Genomic DNA, 12,184 nt, shown 5'->3' with positions numbered 1-12,184 from the left:
GGGTCGTGTGTCTGTGCGGAGCAGCGAGGCTGCGCGCGGAGCGAGGCGTGCGCTCGGGGGCCGCCGGTCCCCCGCCCCCGCAGCTCGCCGCCCGGCGCGCACACTCGCCCGCGGCCGCCCCAGCCTCCCGCTCAGCCTCCCGCTCCGCCTCCCGCGCTCCGCGCTCCCGCGGGCTGGAGCGGCCGTCGCTTCCACCTCCGCTTTCTCTGCCACCCCCTCCTCCTCCTCCTCGGCGTTCGCGGCTCTCAAGGTGGGCAGCGGGGCAGGGTGGCTAGGCTGTGCTGTCCGCTGGGCACCTTTGGAGACGCCGGGTTCGCTCGGCCTCGCGGCGTTGGAGCTGTGAGCTCAGCCAGGGACAGCGCCCCCATGCCCAGGGCGCGGCCGGGGCGCGGGAGAGTGGGCGCCGCCCACACCTCGGAGGGCAACTCCCTTTGCTCCCGCTCGCCCTCCGCGCTCTCCGACCCGGGGCCAGTCTTTACGCCCACCTGCTTCGCTCTGCGGCTTTCAACCGGCCGCTCCTGGAGAGACGGTCCGCAGCCCCGAGGCCGCCCGAAAGCTCGGCGGCCGGGAAAGCCCTGGGATGCCCTGCCCAGACGCGCTCCTGCAGCTTCGCGGGATTCCCTCGGCCCTTCTGCTTCCAACTACGGAGCTCTCCCGCCGCCCGACCCCTAAACGGCCATGACCCTGGGCATACTGCTCGACCCCGATCCCGGGGAACTGGGGCCAGGACACATGACTCCTGAATGATGGGACCAGGAGTATTTTCCCGGAAAAGGAGCTGCGGGAATAATGAGGAGTGCAGATAAGATCTGACTTTCCTCCGGGCACATCCAGCTCCACTTGGGGGCCATCACTAGCCCCGGGTAACCCCGCTTTTCTGGGTTTGAGGGTAAAGCCGGGTCGGTGGCACCCTTAACTCTTGCTTCCCACGGGGGGCGCTATTCATACCTTGCTTGCTTTCTTTAGCCATCTACTTACCAGCTGGAAAACTATGCCAAGTTCCTCCTAGTGAAGCTGCATGGTGAACACACAGACCCTTCCCCACCTTCAGGACGCAGGAAAGACAATGAACCTGAACAATAATGACGGGGCCAAACAGGTTCCTAACCAAGGTTCCTGACAGGTGGAAATAAAGACAGCCTGCATAGTTGCAGGGCTTTCAGGAAAACAAAGTAGCTTAAAACACCCTTTCAAAAAGAATGCTGGCCATGATAATATATTTCAATCTGATACTTAAGAATTTCTGTAAATCAAGAAAGATGGCAGTTGAAGAAGTTTCAAACACATTTAGTTTTAAATATATCCCATTTAATCTTTGCTTTTGCTTTAGTTGTCATCTGTACTGGGATGTACTGTCCTCTTGGATTTCCTACAAAAAGTGGACTTCCTGCCTCCCCATGAACCTACCTTGTGTTCAGTGATCTTTTTGAAGTGTCAGATGTTGGGTTGTAGTATGGAAATTGACCTTTCTGATACTGTCACCCTTCAACAAGAACCTGCCTTGCCCTCTGCACTTCTCTGGGCGTGTAGAGAAGGAACACTAGGATGAGATCACCCAGATTTCCACACCTTAATACAGTCCTAGCCAGTTTCCAAGCTTCAGCTCTGCACTTCCAGGGAACTGCAGAAAGCCCATTCCTTCACCTCCAGTCTTTCCATCCTCCCATACAGTTTCCATCCTCTCCTGCAGATGACCGCCCCAAATACAACCCTGAAGATAATCATTTCCCTATTCACCAGTGTTCCCAGCTTTTCCATTCCCTACTGGCCTACTTCTATGCCATTGCATGCAAGTATTTTTCTCTTTCTGGAATGTTTCTTTCCAGGTCCCGGGTCCAAATCATTGCAGCCCTTCCAAGGCCCACTTCACATTTTGCCTATTTTGTGACCATTCCCCTTTGATATCTCCAGCACATTGTCTCAGCTCTCTTAAAAGGTATGGGTCACCTTCTGCTTCTTATAGCATACATGTACTTCCCATGTATATATCTTACCATTTTAAAATGTAAATTCCTTCAGGGCCAACTCAACACCTTTTGTTGTTTGCTTTCCTTACATCTTACCCAAGGCCACACATGTGGATTCAGAGATAACCTATTCATCCACTAAACATTTATTTTGCAGTTTTTGTCAAGCACTCAATATTTGTTAATGAACAGAATTTATAAAATAGTTTAAGACTAGAAAGATCTCTTAGGACTTATTTTGACTATGCCTAAATATAAATGGCATGATACCTTTCCTAAGTTTAGGCATGGTGAAAATCCCCTTACTTTATTAGCCCTACATCAATAGTACTGATCACCTTGGTAGTAATTGAAATATTTGACAAGTATTGTCTAAAATTTTCTACCTTAAATTTCCATTAGATTTGAGAAAACTGAATCTGTGCCTACTATATGAGTGGTCATTAGTTAAAAGAGTAAATTATCTGTCAGGTAAAATAAAATGCTGCTGTCTCCATTTCTGGAAGGCAAGGAGCTAGGAGTAAGTCATCCATCAATCCTGAGTCATGTCTGTGAGCATGCAATGATAAGAAAAAAATCTCTGGGGGAAAAGTTTAATTTTGCTTACTAAGTTACTCATGGCCCAAATGAGTTCTAGAGAACAACCCATTGTACACAGATTGTTTGAAATAGCAGGGTTCTCCATCTGCACAGCTTGAATTCCACGTGGTAGTAGAGACTTGTGTTCATTATCATCATGCAGCTCCATCCATAGCCTTAGTATATATAATTTGGATTTTCTTCATTTATTCTCCAAAGGAAAATTTAAATGATGTAGCTGAAAGTGTGATATGTTTTCACATTGCTTCTTAACTCATCTTTTTTTAACCTTTATTGAGATTTATAGAAATGTTCCTTGTGCTTGTATTTCAATTTCCCAGATTTATTTTGCGATATGATGAAATCATATTAAAGGGGAGAAATGTCTGTTTAGTATGTCAAAATGTTTCCCTTATAAAACTTCGTAAGATAAATAACTGCAATACAAGTTTAACCTGAAATACCCTTAGGCATTTAAGTAGATAAATTTAAGCAAAATGTTTTCTCTCGTATGTCAATATAGGGGTATATACGAATATATACACACACACACACATAGATACACACAAAATATAAAGTATAAATAATAGGTTCTTGGGGTTTTTTGTTGTTAAATGTAATATTTGAAAAAACATTAAGTATAATCTAGTTATACTGGCTGCACTTTATCAAGTTTGAGTGTGCATGAGCAAGTTGATTTACAGAGAAAGTCAGTATAGATTGGAAAAAAAATGGTAAAGGCAGAGGACAAACGTTTTTAAAATGTTAAAAGCATAAAGATAATGATTTGCAAGTTTTGCAAAAGAGAATTTGATGTGATTTTTTTTAAAAGTCAAATGGAAGGAAGCTTATAATATATTGAGGAAAATCAAACAAAAACAAAAGTGAATTCAAAAGGAAGAGTAGTTAAAAATGATGTGAACCCCATTAAAGGGAAAATATACAAACATATATGTAAATATGTGTGAGGGTGTGTACGTGTACATTATGAAAGGATCTGTATTAACTAGCTAGAGTTAACTCTGAGTTGGGAAGTAGCTTTTGTTTTATTTGGTATAACCTGTTTATATCAAAAGATGGGTGAATATTAACCTTTCTCAAATATCAGCACAAGAGGATACACTTTGCATTCCTAATTATAAACCAATTTGTAAATAGATTGTGACTGTCTTCCCCCAACCCCAAATAAGGGCAGATACCACTCTGTTTTTTTTATTGTGATGTAAGAAAGCAACCACTGAAGGATAACTAGAATTTGCCATATTCTTATACTTAATATGCCCTCTTGTTTCTCTTGTAAGTAAAAATGTAGGAAAGCCTGGGCATTCTCAGCAATTCACAGAATCTTAGCAGCCACTGAAATCCTACACTCACACATTGCAGAGAAGGCTTGAAAAATAAATGAACCGTCTGTGTGTTCTTCATTGAAGAGATAAGTACTATCTCATTGATTCTTTTGGATTTAGTTGAGACAGATTTGGCTGTCCTTTGAAGATTTAAAGCTAGAGATAAGCTCCAGACTGACTGTATTTGTATTTTTTAAAACAGTTCTTGTTCTGAGTATGAACTTTTTGAAAAATGCCAGATGCTTGAACAAAGCATTTTTTTTTCTGCCATGTAATAGTGTGAATATAAGTACTGTGTTTGAATTTACCCCTAGACATACTTCCAGATGTCATTATTGTCTAAGCAGGCTGACTTGGTCTTAGAAATTGGGAAGTTTAGGGTGAGGAGTTTCTGGGGCTAGGGAAGCAGAAATTTTAAAAATATACTCCTTAGATTCTGAAATTTTTAATATGCTATTCTAGGGCATGGTGGAGCAAGGATTGGATTCCTGATCAAAACTGAGTTTTATCTCTCTTTTGCATTTGTGCTGTGTAGTATCAAGTAAGTTTTACCAAATCCTTAAGACATGTCGGACATTAGAGTAAATTTGTTATAAGTATTGGCTACCAATATCATAATTTAATCCTAATGATAGCGCTTTAAGTTAAACACTATTATTATTATTATTTAGTTAAAAATGGAGGTAACCAAACTCAAGAGAATTTAAATTACTAGTCCCAGATCATATGTTAAATGAAAGAATTAGAATTTCACCTAAAGCAGTATGTCCCTAAACTTTTAAACTATCTTCTGCCTACTTCACCCTACACTGGTAAAATCTTTCTGTCTGTTTCACCAGATTGTCTCAAGTTCATGTGAAAATTTTGTATAAAATATTATTTTTCATTTTTAAAAATGAAATACAGTTATGATAATGTGGTAGTTGCCAAATACAGCCTACCTCAGGAAAATAGGTAATCCTAAAATGGTACTAAAGGGGATGGAGATAGGAAATGTGCCTTTTGTATTCTAATAGATAGGTTGATAGTGATCTGATGGCTCACCAGTCATCTGCATGTCTGTCCTCTGCAAATTTGATCCTGCCAGCTGAGCACCTTGGGGATGAGACACATTGTCAGGGACTAAAATGAAGTCTTTCAGGCTTACAAAGGGAAGGTACCTGTGTGGACCATGGGCTACCCAGAAGTTCTAAACAGCTCCAGATCACAAACATACCATCAGCACAATAGCTCAGGTGCTCTTAGGAACAGAGTTCATTTAAAGCACTGTCTGTGCTTAAAAGAAAAAAAGGGACTGGAATAATCCCGCACAGTAGACGTTGTGCAACTGGTCACAAATGAAGGAGCTGCATAGCAAATCCAAGGGCATTTTTCTCAGCCCCAGATTTCACATCATTATCAACAAAAAGTGGATTTAATAATATAATATGTCTCTGGCCATGCAAGGACCTTGTCTGTGAAAAGCCAAGATTAAAGCCATGACAAGCAAGATTAAATTAGTTGCCCAGTCTTTTGTGGGAAATTTCCATGTGGACATAGGACTCAACAAAGCAATTGGGTTTAAATTGTGTCAGATACTCTTAACAGTGCCTTTGTTCCTTTCTGATGATGAAGCCTGAGCTGACAGTATGTTCAACAGAAACCTACTTCCAAATGGGATATGAATTCTAAGTGATGAAAAAGTAATTCTGCCATATTTCTCTGTCCTCCTTGTAGTCAGCACTCAGACTTTCAGAATCTACTCTACAGTATCAAGTAGAAATATTGATAATTTCCAGGATCTCTAGTCTGAAAACTACCATTTCCCACCACTTAACATAGGTTTAATGTTTTATCTAAATAAAACACATTATTGTGATAAATAAAAAATAGTTTTTCTAGCATGGTATACTTACTAAAATTATATCAATAACTTAATAGAGTAGTTTTGGGAAAGCATTTAACATTAACAATGAATAGATCTGAATAACAAGTAAAGATTGATAATCATGTATATAAAGCTTACAAACTCAAATATAAGCACATATTACCTAAAATGTACTATTGAGATGAAAGAACGATTTTTTTCAATAATTTTTTAAAATTTTTGTTCTAGATAGTTATACATGACAGTAGAAGGCATTTTGACACATTATACATGAATGGACTATAAGTTCTCATTCTTCTGATTGTACATGATGTAGAGTTAAACCAGTCATGTAATCATATATGCAAGTGGGATCATGATGCCCGATTCATTCTATTTATCCTATCCCCTCCCTTCACTGCCCTCTGTCTAACCCAAAGTACCTCTCTTCTTCCCTAGCCCACCCCCTTATTGTGAATTAACATCCGCATCTCAGAGAAAACATTTGAATAGTGCCACTCTTTAGGTTGCTTAGTTACGACTAACATTGTTGGGTTATGGAATTTAATATCTATGATCATTATGGCACTCATTCAATATTTTATTTCACATAATATATATTATTGTCACATTTTATATAGTACTTGAAGTAAAATATTGTCAATGTACATTTTTTTTGTATTTGGTTCTGTTTAATAATCTAGTTCTTTTCAATAAAAAATGAAGACTTATTTCAACAAATACTGGTATGTATTTTAGAATACAAGAACCAGTGATTTTGATTACAATTTAAAATACAGAAATTTAAAAAAAAATTTTAATAAGACCTGTAAATGACTATTTCTTACCTGCCTTGCCACATCTACTCTATGCATAACTAAATAAGACTAGCCAGATTTTAGCATTTGTCAAATTTCATTTTAGCTAATCATATTGCTTATAATCAGATATGGGAGAGGAGAATCAAACATGGAAAGTTAGCCTGTTAAACAAGTCTAATTAGCATGAAGGCAGTTTAATTTGACTTTACACTCTTGCAATTCAAGAAGTCCCCAAACTGCCCCAGATATCAATCATTTCCCATAGTACTGTGTTGATGGAGACATTTGTTTCACTAAAGAAACAGATCTTCATGAGCTCTCATCAGCCAAGGCTCATCCTATCATATTCTTTTCCATCACATGGGAAAGTGTGAGTACAATGGAAAATTAAACTCTCCAGGTTAAAAATCAAAAAAATACATCCCTGCTGTGGTTAATGCTCATTGGAGTAGAGGGATGAAAGCTTACTTGAATCAGAAGATTTCTCCTATTTTCTCTTTCACTATACATTTTTACCTCCAAAGCTAGACCTTGACATGGTAACTGGAGATGTACATCATTGGTGTAGGTGGGTTCAGCTACCTGTGATACCTCTGGTACACACAGAGCAGAGTGTCATTCTCTTATATTTTAAAATTAGTGAATGCAGTAGTCATAAATAACAGTTGACACAAAATAAGTCTAGTGTAATCCCATAATCTTTTTTATTATAAGTTGCATTAATTTGAAATATTTCTAACACTTGTATTTCTATGATGTATCTTTAAAGTTTGGTATTTTGCCCATGCCCAAAATTTATTTAAAAATTCAAAGAGTACCATAGAGGATATTGTGAAATTATGTTTGGAGAAGAATATATTTAGATATAATATACAAAATGAAATTCACCTATTAAGAACTACAAACTTGAGAGTTTCCAGGCACAAGACTTTTAATACACTGCCAGATTATTGGCTTATGTAATTTTGCTATATTGCCTTTGGCAATTATCAATAGCTATAGAACAGGAAAACTAATGCAGAAGAAATTAACAAAAAAAAAATCAGAGTAGATAAACTGAATTAGTTAAATAGCTAATGCTGAGGAAGGAAGAAACACTTTTCTATCTCTTTACAAACTCTCCAGTTTACTCCCTGAAGCATGAGATTTGAGTGCCCATAGATAATATTATTGTTTGGCTTGCAGAGCTATAAAGTACTCCTGGCATCCCCATTTGAAAACTGTGGCTGTTGACATTTAAATGACTCTGTTAAGATCTGACCTGGAAAATTACAGTCGACTCTGTGCACTTCATTACCAGAAGAATGTGGCCAGATGAAAAGGAATTGGAAAAGAGTAACACAAACAATTAAACAGGAGAATGGGAATTGTTCTACTAGAATAAATGAAGAAGAAAAGGAAAATACAGAAATACAGTGTCCATTGAGTGATGATGGATGTATGGATGTAACATTAAGATTATATTCAGCATATTAAGTGTGATAAAACAGAAAGATCAAAGATAACTAACAGGGGTGAGTATGCGATTATGGAGATTAAACCTAGGGCCTTGTGCATGCTAAGCATACAGTCCAATCACTGAGCAGCACCTTAACCTCCAAAACCTTCTAATTTTAAACTATCTACCTTCATGAAATAAAAAATTATCATAAACTATTGTTCTTCTCTAGTCATCAAATATTGTAAGCCCCTTTTGCAAAGAAAATAAAGCAAAATGAAACAAATACTTAAAGAAGTAATAGTACAAAATTATATTATTCATACTCTCAAGAAAAAAATTAAATATTTTTCCTGATAATATTTTCCAATGTAAGGAGAAGCAAAGAAATATGATACCTTCTTTGATCCCTTAAATAATAAGGTTCATTACATGATATATTTGGGGGCCTCATGTTCAAAATATACAGTTATGTCAGGTAATAAACATTAACATTATTAAAAAACCAGGGTACTTATTGCTTTATCTTGGAACTATTTGTGATGTAAAGAATCAAAATTCTAATAATTCTTATGTCTAAGTGAAAATTTATTGGACTACTTCAGAGCATACAATTTCTATATAAAGTACTGCATTTTTATCTAAGAAATTTGTAGACTTAGCCATTTTCACTTTTCCTATTTGACATTCCTTCCCTGTTTCCTTCACACAATCACATTTTATGAGCAAGTTTATATTTGTCACAGCTAAAGTTGCAGTTTTAGTAGCTAAAAACATGTAATCAATTTCTATCTCAAGTTGGGTTATTCCTTGGAAAGTTGTATGTCAGTGATAAAATTAGGAAAGCAGAGCAGTGCTGACCACACCCTCTGCTCTCATGCCTCTCCCCCTTTTCTCCCTTGGTGACCACCATCGTCTCTAAGAACCTTCATCTATATGCAAATGACTTCCAAAGCTGTATTTTCTTCATAATTTCAATTACTGTTGCATTTCCAACTGTATATTGGGTCTTTCCACTATCACTTCAACTTAATTCTTCCAAAAGAATTCCTCTTTTTTTTTAAATTGTAGTTGGACACAATACCTTTATTTTATTTATTTTTATGTGGTGCTGAGGATCGAACACCAATGCCTTGCACGTGCTAGGTGAGTGCTTTACTGCTGAGCCACAACCCCAGCCCCAGAATCATTCTTCTTAATCACCTTCTTTTCACTGCTCAGTGTCAGAGCTTTGGCAGCCATTTTAACTTACCACTTGCTTCTTCTACAAAGGTTTCTCCAAAAGCCTTCACTTTTCTTTCATAATGTCTCAAACCTCTACTTATGTGTGTACACACACACACACACAGTTTCATACTTTAACTTCTATTCACAGTTCCCTCTAATAGGCACTCTCTCCCCGTATCACCTTCCCAAAACAGCCCTGGGTGATTTAAAAACATAACAGCTGGGTTTAAGGATGATTCCCTGTTACCTGTTGAATAAATCCCCAACCTATTAGCCCAAGGTTATAATGTTTCCATGATTTATCTATACCTATGTTTTCACCCTCATTCCTCACACATGTTCCTGTAGTCCACATCCCACAAAGAGACCTGGGCTTTGTCAGTTTTTCACTTTCAATAGCACAATATGCTTATCTGGAGATACCCTTTCTTCCCTTCTCCATCAGTCAGAACTTTGAGAAAGTCCAACTTAAATTCCACCTATTCCCTGAAGCCTTTCTTGACTACTATAGGCAGAAGAGCTGTTGTTGCCTCCTAAGCGATAACACATTATCTGCTACTCATTTATTTTAGAAATCGGCAACATTTGGAATAGACAGTCTCTCTGAACATCTATTAGATTCATAACATATACATTAAATACTATCTCATAATTACTTTCCATGGAAAGTTTCAAAGGTCCTCTGTTTCCTCTGTGTGATTGACATCCTGAAAGAACTTTGGTAGAGAAAACATTTAAAACCACTCAGTTTGCAATCACACCATCTACAGAGCTCAGCTTATGATTAAAACATTGCTGTGAGAATGGGCAATTTCACAGGCTCCTCTTTTGTAAAAAGAAAATGATAAACCCATTTTGAAAGATTATTTTAAAGGTTAATTAAAATAGCATATGCAAAGATATCAATCAGAGGCAATCAATAAATGTGAGTTATTTCCCTCTGTGTCCTCCAAGTAGCTCACTCACAGTGGGAATTTGGTGAAAATCAGAATGATAACACGCTCTGTTCCAACAATTTAAACTTTTAACACTTCTTAGAAAAGAAGTTGCTGAGTCTCATCACAGTGAAAACACACATAAGTTATCATGTAGGAGCTAGGTGTGGAGGCATGCCTGTAATCCTAGGGACTCAGGAGGCCGAGGCCAGAGGATCACAAGTTCAAGGCCAGCTTTGGCAATTTATTGAAACTCTGTCTTCAGAAAATACAAAGGACTAGGAATGCAATTCAGTGGTAATAGGCCATGGGGTTCACTCTCCAGTACAGTAAAAGAGAAACAGAGAGTAAAGGGATTAACAATGTGAATTAGTGCCTGTCTGTGTATAACCTCGATTGTCAAGCTATAGACTGTTTTTCTCAGTCTGCAATAAGACAGGCTGAAACACTTGAACAAAGAGTTGTGTGAACCATTGCTCTGTTTTTCATTTGCTCCCATTGTACCATGATGGAAACAACCAGAGTGGTTACTAGGTATTTACAAAGGAACTGACTTGGTTTCAGAAGTCTGCCCTAATGTCCTGGCCTTGACAGTGAACAGCTATATAATCACAGGCAAATCCCTTTGCCTTCCTGAATTCTGTCTTTTGTTGTTGTTTTTTTAAATCTATAAAAGAGAACTAATAATTCCCTGCTCATAGAATTTCTTTCAGTATTGAGATGAAATATGTAAAATATAATTAATGAGACATGAAGTATCACATCAATGTAAAACATAACAAGTCTTCTTCATAAATTATAGTTTACTAAAGTTAGATTTGATGAGATATACCATATGGTTTGTAACTCTCATCAGTGGCTGTAGTGCATGCTTGTAGACCCAGTGGCTCAGGAGGCTGAAGCAGAAGGATTGCAAGTTCAAAGCCAGTCTTAGCAACTTAGTGAGGCCCTATGGCAACTCAGTAAGACATTGTCTCTAAATAAAAAACAAAAAAGGGATGGATATGTGGCTCAGTGGTTAAGTGCCCCTGGGTTCAATCCCCAGTATCAAAAAAAAAAAAAAAAAAGGAAGCTACAGGTCTTTGTTTATGGTGGAATGGGAGTTTAATTAATTATAATAATGGAATTGAATCACATTTCACAGAGAGCTGCAGCTACAAAGAAAATAACAGTACCAAAGGCAGTGGTCCCTGTAAGATGGGCTTGTTTAGCTGCTGTTTGTCCTTTTCTCCCTTTTCTGGTCTCGGTGCTGCCAGATTTCAAAAGCAGGCTGAAATTCCATAAAGCAAAAATAATGTGATTTAACTGTTTACTAAATGCATAATACAACATCGAATACTGGAAAAAAGTAATAACATTACATCAAGTTAAACTAAATCCAGTAGGCAGAAAATTCAATAGAATGTTGCAAAACAAAAGCACACATTTTGCTCTGAGCCCTAAAGACCAACAAGGGAATGGCAATGACGAAACCTCCATGTGGAAAGTTGGGTTTCTGTGTTCAGGTATGAGAACAGATGAGAGTAGTACCCGAGTTGTCTGGGCTGCTATGATGTTGGATATGGAGGTAATTAGGCCCCAGATCTTGCCTGGTTTTAAGGAGCAAAGATAATTCAATACAAATTCAGAAATCAGCCCACAAATTGCAAACTGAATTAAGAAACAAGTAATGATCATTAATATTGTTTATATTTCTTGATATCATTTGAGGAGTATTCATCACTGATTTTCTAGTGGCAGGGAAGATTATATTTCTCTGGAAATAATACAGAAGCAGTGTTGTATACAGAAGTAAGCTATGGATACCTGGGTTGTAATGTTCTACTATTACTAGTTACTGAAAATGAACTTAGCATAAGGATGTACATGCAAAAAAAGTTTGGTCCAAATTCTAGCCCTTGTTATATATTTTAATTATTTCTGGTTTGTGTTTGAGCCTTCAGGCTTGGTAGTCTTCTCATTTAAGTGAAGGAAATGAAAAATCGAAACACATATCACTTTTAATTAAAATTCTAATATCAAAAG

General features: G+C 37.9%; 1 protein-coding gene across 1 annotated transcript in view; it reads right to left on the bottom strand.

Annotated features, from left to right (window-relative positions):
* Kcnb2 (potassium voltage-gated channel subfamily B member 2) overlaps positions 1-1,444 on the bottom strand; it is a 386,016-nt gene extending 384,572 nt beyond the window's left edge. The window contains exon 1 of the mRNA XM_048783053.1: positions 486-1,444. The gene's annotated coding sequence lies outside the window, so the exon portion shown is untranslated. The remainder of the gene's footprint in view (positions 1-485) is intronic.
* Positions 1,445-12,184: the final 10,740 nt, after the last annotated feature.

Source organism: Marmota marmota, unplaced genomic scaffold, assembly GCF_001458135.2.
Source record: "Marmota marmota marmota unplaced genomic scaffold, marMar, whole genome shotgun sequence".
In the NCBI taxonomy this organism is placed as follows: Eukaryota; Metazoa; Chordata; class Mammalia; order Rodentia; family Sciuridae; genus Marmota; species Marmota marmota.
Note: the sequence above shows the minus strand (reverse complement) of the source record. Positions and strands in the feature narration are given on the sequence as shown.